This window comes from Ylistrum balloti, unplaced genomic scaffold (genome assembly GCF_031769215.1).
Source record: "Ylistrum balloti isolate Yb309-2 unplaced genomic scaffold, AGI_CSIRO_Ybal_v1 Utg369806, whole genome shotgun sequence".
Classification (NCBI taxonomy): Eukaryota; Metazoa; Mollusca; class Bivalvia; order Pectinida; family Pectinidae; genus Ylistrum; species Ylistrum balloti.
This window is the reverse complement of record NW_026781981.1, coordinates 1,447,167-1,458,680: the sequence shown is the minus strand read 5'-3', so window position 1 is coordinate 1,458,680 and position 11,514 is coordinate 1,447,167.

Here is an 11,514-nt window from a genome sequence, read left to right as displayed (position 1 = left end):
AATTATGTACGTCTAAACAATTTTGTATTCGATTTACATATAATGATACTTCAATACGTATTAATGGAAAAGAAAATTAATCAAGCGAATCCTTGTTTGGTTTTTGCCAAAATTGTTATCGCGAAACAATAAACAATATCATAATGTGTCCTAAATATTGAATCTTATATGTCTTTTTGATACGCAAATATATGAAATGTGTATAAACCACATTAAACATAAGCATTGCGCAAAAATATAAATGAGTATTCAGGCAATCATTTAAAATGGCCTATCATGTAGATATTTTGCCTTACATAGTGGTATCATTACCCCTGTAATGTTATGAAAAAAATAAAACAAAGGTGGCTGTTTCCTATATTCAGAAGATATTGTAGAGCAATGGTTGGAGTTAGAAGTTAGATGGGGCCGCTACAGTTCAGATACTACGCCTCCATGGATGACATTTTGAGGCCAAAGGATCGATACTCATTTCCAGTGGCGTTTTGTGCGTGTCTCAGAAAGTTGGAAAACGAACCGGTCTGTGCTGACGCGGGATTTTCTTTGGGCTAGACACTTTACTCTTTCTGTTCTGAATGAGACAAGATTCGACGGACTTACCTGTGTTACTCAGTGAGAAAGTTTTGTCCGAAAACAAAAATAAATAAATAAACTTATTCTGATGGAAAACCATCTTTATAAGTTTGGTATGTTTCTATGTACAAATGCACAATGAAATGACAAAGATGCCTTGAAGAAAATGAACCCATCAGTTTAAATATGTTAGATACTTCTAAACTATTTTGGAAATATTAATTATGTAAAATAACTTCGGTATGTAAGTCAATAGGACATCAACAGAACGTTTTAGTTGCTATACCTTGTAGGCTTCATATTGGGATTTTTCTCTTTCACTAAACTTTTTATAATCACAGCTGCACTGTCGTGATCGTGCGAAGGATAGGACTTTTCAAGATGGCGGACCAACGTAACACCGGAAGTTAAGCTCTGCTTTCAAACGGTAATATACATAATTTATATACTCACTATGATCATGACACATATTGTATCTGATTCGCAAATAGTGCTTATATTGTTTTACTTATTTATCTGGATGATGATGAGGCTTAAAATGTAGTACAATCTGCGTGTAAACCTCGTCACCATGTCGATCTGTTGGATTCAAGCAGATGTGAGCTCAACTATCAGCCCTAGCTAAAACAACTGAATACATTCAGTCAGAGTTTTAATTTCAATAAATAAGAAAAAACAAATGTTTCTCGATAGATAGATTGAAATGCAGGTTTGTAGTAGTCTGTATGATACGGAATTATTAGAAGCTCTCTACTTCTAAGGCTACATACAGGTTAGAAGAAAAAGTGAGGACATATGTCTGGTGATGGCATTTTCTCTCTCTGTTGAATTTAATGATCTAAGTGTTTGATTAATTTGCATTAATCTTTTTTTATTGGATTACTAAGATCCGACGTAAATTATTATGTTCATATCTGTGTGGTTATCTTTAAGTTGACAAATGCTATTCACAATTCTTATATGTAAGTAATCTTAACTCGTAAACTTTATCTTGAGTCCTATCGGTTGTGACGAATTAGGACACTATTAAACAAAACAACCAGTAGACAAACGGGAATATAAACTTCCCTATCTGATAAACATGACAAATATATGTCAGTTTCATTTTAGACTATTGTATTGGCAATATCTTATGGGTAACCAAATTAAGCAACAAGCAAAGTATACAAAAGCGCTCTCTTTGCAAAAAAAAAAAAGACAAAAAGCAAAACAAAACAACATATAAACACATAGCATATAAGCACAGATACATAAATGATATTTATACGATTATGGGCACAATGTACCTAAAACTTTGTTCACATAACGGTCATACATCATCCGTTCCCCGTGCGAAAACACGCATTATACAGTATTTAGCTCAACATTACGATGGGACAGCACATCTTGCACGGTTTGTAAAAATTGGTTGATTGATGTAACGGAATGGAAATCAAACCGAAAACTCGTACAATCATTACTTAATAGCCCCATTAGGTATATTACATATTCATTGGTGATGATAATTGTCATTTAACAAGTGAAAATAATTAATATTTTTATCTGTGATAAATCCTCATTTGAGCTGAGTGTATGAATATTATCAGAAACGTAATACTTTTTGTACAAAACATCCACAATTGTGCTATCCGATACAGTATATAATTTTGCCTGTAGTATTCTAGACAAAGTGTGGAATCTCGTCACAAGTAACCCCGTCAAAGATGTAACATATGCTGGCTTCATCAAGAAAGGCCATTCATGCCTTTTTTAATTGTAATATCAAGTTGAAATCTAAATGTAAAGTTAACATTTGCGATTTCAAACAAACTGAAAATCATAATCAATTAAGATGTAGCAATGTTTAATTTTGTGCATTAGGCAATAGGGAACTTGCCTGTGCGAAATGGCAATGTGACGAGTCGTACTAACAAAAACCACTTGTCGGTCATGTCGTTTCTTCTCAGGAATATTCACAAAAGAGATGTAATGCTTTGTAATTGTTATGGATATTAATGTCTATGTGTATTATAAGGATAAATTCATCGATAACCACTCAAAATTGAATTAATTAAGGATACAGGAATTGTTGAAATGTTACATTAGGTTCTATAGGTGAATTCAACGAATTATTATTTCGTAAATATGCATGTAGATATAAAATATTAAATTTCACATTTGTTCGTCTCCTCGGTTTCAAATTTTGTAATTTCAAAATCAATCAAGTTGTTTGTATATCTTTTGTGCAATCTTCAAGGGTACAGGGGGTAGACACTGCTCATGGACTTTTAGCCTCTGAGGTTTCCTATAACATCCTAGCCATGTTTTTAAGGATATACTCTTCTGCAAAGTAAAAAAAACAAATCCTGTATGATCTTTTTTATGATAATTTTTGATTTTAAAAAAATTAGATTAAAAGCAAAAAAATCAATATATCTCAGCACTTCTTTTTCCGGTAGAATGTGTGTAACAGGAAATAATTCCTTTTCCATGTATTATTCTTATTCTTTCCATAATAAGAGACATCAATTATTTATACGACAATCTTTTATTTTGTCTTTTATAAATGGTAAGGGTTTGATTAAGAACCACGTAATGTGAAAATGCTACGTTTTCATTGCATGTAACGAGCTTCAACCTGCAAGGGAACCAAAAATTAAAAATGTTCCAAAATTACTCAAATCCTTTCTTTGACCATCTTCTGGTATTAAACGTTTTGAAAATTTGACGTTTGTTTAGAGAAATTTCGAGGATGGTTTTCACGATTAGAAAGAGGGGGTCTCCGTGATTTACTCTAGCAATTTTAACTCAAAGAGCCAGTTATTCTGAGATAAAAAAACAAAAACAAGCTAAAATATTTGCTTTCAGTCAATTTCAGTTGGAATTCATAAGAATGAAATCTGTGATTTGAGGTGATAATTCCAACAAAATTTGAATTTTAGCGTAGACGTCCAGAGTTTTACTCAAGAGAAATACTTTATCAACCAGAAAACGTTGAAATTGTTGCGAATAACCAAATTACGCCGTCAACTATGCCGTCAAAAAAGAATTCCACTAGTGAAATGTCTTCAAAACGGCATAAAATCGTCCTTTTTAAGTTTATCAGTACAAGTATAGGTAACACAGTGTATTAGAACACAAAAGTCCAAGATATCGTATTACTTTCCAAAATAATAAAGGTTTGATATCTTTGGACTGGTTAATTACAAAGACTTATATGGACCTCCGACTCATTCAATATAAACTGCAAATTTTATCGAGTGTTTCACTGGTTTAGACAAATCATGAATGAAGTTTTCTTACCAAAATGCATATTTTAGTTAGCAGCTTTATGCGTTTGAAATGCTTAGTAATATCCCTGCATCCCCAACCTATGGTGTTTACATGTCGCAGTTGATTCAAAATTCATGGATGTGTTCCCATTATCACGATTTTCGTACAAGAAGGCGTCAACTAACGGACAACCACATAACAAAGGGTTTCAAAAGAAGCAGGTTGATGAAAATTTTGGGAAGTTTAATGATTGCACCATAGGATTCTGCATATATGTACAGTCGTGCATTAACCACTTAGCTTAAAGACAAAAAAGGCGGCAGGCATGTGTTCTTCTCTTAAGATATTGTAATGTTGAAACGATACCAGGAGAATGATCATAGCTTCCATAATGATAAGCATTTTCGCATTCATCAATGACACTTACCGTGTAAATATTTGCGATTCAAAGTGAATAATATCCTGTTCTCATTCAAGAACAAAGTTAAAAGCAATAACTTACTTCTTATGGAACAAGTAAATGAAATATTTCCCAGTGTGATCATAACGGCCACTATCTACATGGAATTGAATAAATTGTGAACTATCGACAACATAGGTTTGGTAAGAAGGGTATTACAAATAGAAATTCCACTATAGGGAACTAGCATTAGAAATTATATCGCTTATTATACAGATTGGTGTAAAGCTGCCCGTTGATTTCCAGCTCTGGTGGATATGTTATATGAACATATTCAACGATTTTTTTTAAATTTAAAGGTAGGACATCAAATATATCAAGAAGTGAAATTGAAGGAAGTTGCAGAGTCTTCATGCATTGTTTTGAAGAAAATCTCCTTAATACATTTAGCCTTTGACGAAAACAAATCAGGTTGTTCGAATGTAGCACTTTGCATGACCATTTCGTTTTCTGACGACGTATTGCTTACTCGGCCGTCCTGGTATTCATTTTCAAAAATGCATTTTCTATACCTCTCTTGACTAAATAAAGTAAGCAAGGAACAGGTCTTCAACACTAGACTTCAAGTTCTTCTATAAGTGACCGCTCAATCGAGTGAAGTGACCAGGCAATGACAAAACATAACTCCTCATGAAATAGTGTATGCTAAAGATTAAGATAGATATATTTGTAGTTGTATTTTTATCTACGTCCTCAATATAGCAAGACCTGGACCAGACACCGTGACTATACAGCATTCATACAGAAAAATAAATCGAAAATAATCCAAGTATTGATTCCCTTTTAAACAAAAGTAACGAGGAAATTTACTTTTGTATCAAGACTTCTCGTGTGGTCAACCACTATGCTTTGTAAAATTTATAGATAGGCTAATTCATAAAATAATCAATAGATTTAAATTCGATGACAATTTGAGTAAAATGGTACTGGAAAGACTAATGCGTGAAGGTATATCCTTAACTAGCACCAGTTGACTGCAGTAAGAAGCACAACAAACAATTCCCTTCAAAACCATTGATTTCTGTCACTATTTCGGCATGAAATGTTCATTATGAGGTTTTCATGAAAGAATTTAAAGTGTTTTGTTTTTATTTCAAATTTTACTTAACAAACGCATTGCTCAACCAGCATGTACTTAGGCTTTAATAGAACAGAATATTCCCTGTTGTGTAATGCTTTATCGAATTCACAACAACCTTGAAGAATACATTAGCCATCTATGGAAATACACCATGAATATTTTTCAATAAACCTATGGTATATATCCTTTACGTTCAAAAACATCGTATCGTTCTTGCTTGTGTGAGATTTAATTTTTACAAGCTAAATTGCGATATTCGTGTATTACAGACACATGTTTAATGTTTACATTTAGTGTTATTGGTGGAGTACAAGAATCGGATATCCCTTTTGTTACCGAGTTTAAAAACTTATTAGATATGAAATATCATTACATCAAATAATGTCACTACGCATCCTACTGTTTACAATTTGGTGAATGGTAATCAATCAAATGCCTTCCATTGTATAGAAAAACGAATATTATGAATGGACGGGCGGAGGGACGTAAATAAACCTCCCCTCGATTTAACGATAAGGAACATGAAATATGTATGATTAGTGCAATGTAGTGCAAGGGGAATAACCCGTCTAAAAGACAAACTAAAACTTTCATCAATTTTTCATTTCTAGCGATACGTGTGTACTTATTACTGTTTTTCATAACGAACTGGTGATTGTTGTAGGTAATTGTTTGTCTGTCTTAGAAGAACAGGCTGGAACGTGTATCAGCTTCTCGCCAAACTTCCTTTACTATGGTGTACACTGTATCCCGTTTTTACTTGATGACGACGAGTCAAGACTCAATGAAGTATTTCACTACGCAAATATTCTGGTACCAGAAGAACAATATTGTATATAACGTTATATAAGAACTTCATGGGCACTCTTGGGCACGACAACATAGTAATGTAGTCGGTATGAAAAACCAGTATATACTTCTATCAATCCTAGAATTCTGATAGATCCAGCTTACTTTGTCGGCTTTGGCTTTTTCGTATTGATGTTAAACCCACTTTAAAAAATTTAGAAGAAAACAATCTTTAACAGGTGGTAGCATTGGTCACCAGAAAACTAAACATAGATACGGGAAACAACGTATCTATCACCAGTAAGATCCATGTTATTCCCGTTATAGAAAATAACTTTATGCATATCACACCTTGAAAAAGCAGTAAGTTATAGTGATAACTTTTCCCAAACATGTTTTCATAATTAAACAGAATACCTTTAATACAATAAATGACATCTTGTTAGCCAGCCCGAGATTTTTTGTTTATAAACTCAAGACAATGTGAGTATCATCTTAAAGACTATGGACCAAGACAGCCGGACAGTACATCCCTCCCTGTCAAAATATATCTTTATCATGAGTTACATAAAGGCAATCTGAGTGAAAACATCCATGTGCATTTGGGGCCCTATTTCATAACGACTCATCATTTTGTTCTTAATACATAAGTTCTAAATTCGATCTGTGACAATCGCTTAGTCAGCATGACCACATCCACCTTGACATTGTCTATATCCTTCAAGGTTATCCAGTTTGTACTACTAAAATAAAACAAACAATTTTTGTTGATGTACTAAGAAATTAGCTAACGTTTAACTTAACTGATTGTTACAAGTTCAGGTATACGTAACCGAGATATTACATCATTATGGAAAAATGCAAACCTAGCTCCCCTAATACTTTTAATTTCACTACCATGTTAAGAAGTTCAGTGCTAGTAATGGGTTATCTATGACATTTTCCGCTCCATATTGCAGACCTGAATCTCATCTGAACTACGATATAATCTGTGTCCTTAATTAAATGCCAATTGTTGTTTACATATACTTTCACTTCCATTGCACTGGATGAGGGATAACCCTTGTAAATGGGGGAGCATGCAAACCAAACTTGCATTAGTAACCTATTGAATTCATATGCTTTTTTTCAAGTTGTATTATTTTATGAACTATAGTCTTGAACCTGTGTAAATATCACATGTCAGAATAAAATGATATTCATCTTTATCAAACGTCCTTTAGATTAGATAACAGGACTGATTTCACATTAAACATTGGTTGATTTAACCAAAATTCACTTAATCCTAACAAACGATTCATTTTTATCATAAAGTTCCCAGTTAAAACATGGTTATTCATTCCTATTTATTATAGATATATTTTAACACCATTTTTTAGAATTAAATAACTTGAACTAATCCTCGATAAATTTGTATTTTCTAACTAAATAGATATAAATGCAGATAACCCAGTTCCAAATGTGTTATAGCATTACAGTTGGATTTCTTAACATTAACTTTTAGAAATAAGTAACATATTCGGTGTAACAAATCGAAATGACATGAAGGATTAGAGCGTAATGCGGCAAGCGACCTATTATACGCATCCAATTTGTATTCATTATTAATTACTGACCTTTACAAATGGCTCTGTCGTTGATTGTATTTGTTTGATGCAATGGTGATCGATTTCGCGAACAAGGGATAGAAATGTATTCTTATAGATAGTACACTGACTAAATATTAAAGTCAACATGTCTGAAATACTAAATGCTTAACTTGAGGAAAAAATTCCGGAAATAACTTGGACAGTCATTGTTCTCAACTTATGTTTTGTATTACTGAATAAAATGTCAAATGAAAAAAATGAGAATAATCCACTGTCAGTCACAATTAGATAAATATGCGACCAGAGTAAATACGACTAATGAACAAAAGTAGATAGAAATTCGAATTTTGTTTCCCTTGGTAAGCAAATTATTATCAAACATATTGGTCCTAACATCGTAAGTAAATTTGCCTTACCTTAGAAACCACAGGATTAATCTTTAACTTAAACTAGAACAAATGTATCCAAGTTGGTGAAACACTAATCAGTAAACTGTTCGTGTTCTCACCACACCAAAGAGTACTTAGCATTATCGACTTTCTGCGCTTTCTACTCGTTCTGTCAGAGCACCATTCGCCTGTGCATTATTGATGAGGTCATCGAAAGTTAAGTTTATTCGTTACAAAATATCATCATTCATAATTATATGACAAAATATTGAAGCTCTTCAAAGCATTAGAAGTAAATTAATATATTAGGTGGGTATAATATAGTTAGAAGTCCAAAATTCTGCGTACGTGTAGTATTGTTTTTAATTAACATGTGAACGATCTTATCTTTGTTAATGTGTGTGTTTGATGAAAAATAGATCGAACAGTTTTTTTTTTTGTTTATTTTTTCTTAATAACGAACTAAGAGGCTTCGTTGTTGTCAAAGCTACCGTCAGTATGGAGCAAGAAGAACCATCTTTAAAGGGAAGAACTCTTGATTGATAGATTTCGTTATATCTGTGTTATACGTTTGGGGTTTGTTATTGAATGATCAGCCACCAGGAGGCTTCCAGTTAACAGTAGGTTTAATATTTGTTACATAAATGTAACAAGTCTGACGGGTTCGACTGGACAAACTTAACATCTAAAGATTTTTGTAAAGATATACAAAAACGATTTAATTGTCCTTGATATGGTATCCAATACAATTTTGATTCCTCTGGTCATTTATATGATTTAATAGCATAAGAATATAAAACATGGGTTGGAGTGTTGAATGCCTTAAAACTGATGGTATGCATGTATAATGGCGTAAATTCAATTTACAAACACTTTATCGATATTTATCACAGTAACTAAAATTGTATAACCCGAATAAAAACAATCTTTATTAAACTCTTTATTTCTGAGACATTACATAATGTTTTTACGTTCCCGATCTACACAATTGTTTAAATTCAATACATTTATATTCTCAGCGTTAAAGATATAGGAACCTGAAATTAATCATTCATTTCATAGGGTCACATGATTTATTATATTGATTGCGAGAATTAAATGCCATTCAGCTATTGTATGATTTTGATATGTACATGAAAGATGAAGTAAGACCCTGCAATTTTAGCTAATAATGATTATCCTGTGTGAATACATATCGAACTATTCATAATCAGTTCAGCAAATTAATCAGGCATATGATTATAAAATGATGTTGATGAAATACGATAGCTGAGTTCACAGACCATTCTATTTTGTCATGTATATGTCTTAGTTTTACTCTTGAATTTCTTGGATGGCATGACTTAGGCTTCCTTCACGATGTTCTGCGAGATGGCCTCCATCTACTACAAGGCCACCTCGCTTAACACATTCCTGACAGTGTTTTATGTTAAGCAACTGTCGAATAGAATAATAGTATACACTGTAGCTAGGCTGTGTATCAATTGTTCATTCCATTTACTATTCCTGACAGTTTTACAATGATTAAAGATTATTATTTTTCTTCCTTTAACTAAGTAATAACAATACAACTGAATGTGGGTCATTAACGATGTCAAACGCATTCTTTTAACTATGCCAAGTTGCTATATTATGATCTAAATTAACACGAGGTTGTTTCGTTGCATTCAAATTTTGCATTTATTAAAATCTGCTTTTCATAACATGAAAAATAATATCAATCGGCAGCATATCTAGCAAATTAATGATAAGCAAATCTGAAATAAAATAAAAATATTAAAATTAGATTGAGCATTTGACGTTGGGACAGTTGTAATTAAAACCGCAAAAATAGCTATCTGCTACTAGTGAACGTTTTCCATAAAGCAAGTTAGTTTTGTATGATGTCAGGACAGTGTTGCCTTAGCAGAACTGGCAGTTACAGATATCTCGCTGTTAACACTAGTTAATCGACATAGAATCACAACGCCGATTGTCGTCACCCAACGGGAATCACATGGTATTTTGATATTGGATTAGCTTAACTTGTTAATTTCCATGGACGGAGACAAATCCAACGTCGAATTAAAGGAGAGGCATATAGCTGACCTTTCCTGTCTATTCAATATTCCATGATGATTTACGAAAATTACCAACATATTAGAGAGGAATGAACACATTCTATTGAAGGATCAGCTGTTCTAACAAATTTCATAAATCAACGAAACGGCCCATGTGTATTGCCAAGTATCGGAAAAGGTTGGAATTGGAGAATGCTTGTTTTATCGGATCATGCGTAAAGGCTGATCCAATATGTGAAAAATCTCTGACCTTTTCCTGACAGTATTGTACTTTGTTATTATTGTGGAATATGACAGCCACTATAGACGATGAAGGATATTAGAATAACATTCGCATCTGTTAATTGTTCTCGTAAATTATTCAATATCAATAAAAAAACAAATACAACCATCAAACAAATATACAATTATCTAATAATGCAGACAATTATTTATTTATTTTTGGATTTTGTCATTTTATCAACGATAATTTGATAATGCTAAAGATGATGTAGTGAAGAAATATGCAACAGTATGATACTGGGAGCGTCAAGTTAAAAGTATAGCATATCGGGTCCTGCGGTTCGTTTGACAAAAGGCAATATTGTGTAAGGATCAATAAAACGGACATTAGAACACTCAGGCTAGTTCATACATTCGAGATTACGTTACAGGGACGACTGACAGAAATTGTGAAATTGTATACTTCACGGTAAACTAACATGTGACTTCTAAAAATGAAATTTCTTATATGATTTTCTATCCAATGCAGTATGTGTCCAAGGCTAAATAGGCTCAAAGTATTATCGATGGTAATGTTTTCCTCCTAAACACTAAACACTGTCGTTTTGCCATGGTGGTAAACGAAGAAACATTAAATTTTGGAATGAAAATTTGAATAAATAGCGTTAATGTTTCTAGCCTCTTGTATAGAGATTCTTTGTCAAACAAAGATGCCAATTATTTAATGGTAGATCCACCACAAACGTTGACGCTTTAGCGGCAAATTGTGATTCAGTTTTGAACTATTGTGCACGACTACGTACCTCATTGATGGAGAAAACGAAGGTTCTGCACAAGGTTTTCACACATAGTGTATAAAGAATAAGAACAACAACAACACGACACTTTGCAATGAATATGAAATTAGGAAACATTGGGATATATAGACAACGTCATGTAATTTCTAATAGTCTTCTGTTTAAACTGCAAATTCGGGCGTCCCGGAACACTCGATACACATATATGATATGTAACAACCTTGCTGACATATCAAGCTTGTCTGCTGACAACTTTTCCTACTAATACTCAAGAACAGGCGATATGCTACTAAAACAAAGGA